Below are 1,361 nucleotides of genomic sequence, written 5' to 3'. Positions count from 1 at the left end.
TCCGACCACACCATATCGGCAGTCTGGGGTGGCCGAAGCCACCCCCAGCCCCAGCTGGCCACTCCTTAATTTTTTATTATTTTTTAAAATTTTTTTTTTTTTTTGGTAAAGTCCACATACCCCCCTCAAACTACTATTCAATTGATAATGTCCCCCCAAAACTTTCAATTGTGACAATGTCCTCCCCAAACTACCAAAACATTGTCAATGTCCCCCACAAGGCTAGCAATAAGACAAAAATGCCCCTATAGATTTCTCAAAAAGACAAAAATATCCCTATAAATAAATAAAAAAAAATTGATTTTTTTTAAAAAATGAAAATTTTGAATTTAAAAATAATATTTAAAAAAAACAATTTTTTTAAACAAAAATTTTTATTTAAAAAAAAAAACGGAAATTTTTATTTTTTTAAAAAACTTTTTTTTATTTAGTTTTAAAAAAACAAAAAATTTCATTTTATTAAGCGAAAATTTTATTTTTTAAAACGTAAATTTTTATTTAAATAAAATTATAAAACAAAAATAAAATAAAAAAATGAAAATTTTCAATTTTTATAAAAAAAAAAAAATCAAATTTTTTTTAATTTTTTACTTATAAAATTGATTTTAAAAAAGAAAAATTTGGCCAAGTTCGGATTTTTTTTTTTGTTAGTTTTAGATTTTTTCTAGAAGTTTTAGTATTTTTGTTTATATTTTACTAAGGGTAATTTCGTCATTGGGGGGAACATTGACAATTTTTGGTAGTTTGGGGGGGACATTGTCAATTGAGTGGTAGTTTGAGGGGGTTATGTGGACTTTCCCCTTATTTTTAAAAAATATATAATATTTTATGCATTTATACTCACTAATGAGTTCACCATTTAATGACAGGTACATCATGTGTATTCATACTCACTAAGTCGTGAGACTTACTATTGTATTCTTTCCCCTTTTTTTCTCCATATGTACAAACTATATTGTTATAGATAGTTTAGCAGAAGATGGATACCACAAAACATCTGGTTATTTTGGAAGGCTTGATTCGGGTGACACTTGAAAACTTATTGTGAGATTAGGCGGATGCTTATGGTAACTAGTACTTTTGGGTTATGTTGTAGAGTTAAGAGTTTTTATACATGCTTGCATGTTAAGGTATAGTATGAATCCCTTGTAAAGATGATTTGTATAGTGTGATTTTAGCTACTTTGATGACCCGTGATAGATGCTCTGATTTTAATGATTAATGTTTTCGTTGTTTAGTATCCTCCCTTTTGAGGAGTATGGATCACTGAGTCTTGTTCCTCACAGAATAAGGTTGGGAGACGAACCATGGAGTTAATTAATTTTCGGAGCGTTACACATCTGCTACCTTCTCAGATACAA

The sequence above is a fragment of the Corylus avellana genome, chromosome ca1 (assembly GCF_901000735.1).
Source record: "Corylus avellana chromosome ca1, CavTom2PMs-1.0".
NCBI lineage: Eukaryota > Viridiplantae > Streptophyta > Magnoliopsida > Fagales > Betulaceae > Corylus > Corylus avellana.
This window is presented reverse-complemented; position numbering follows the sequence as displayed.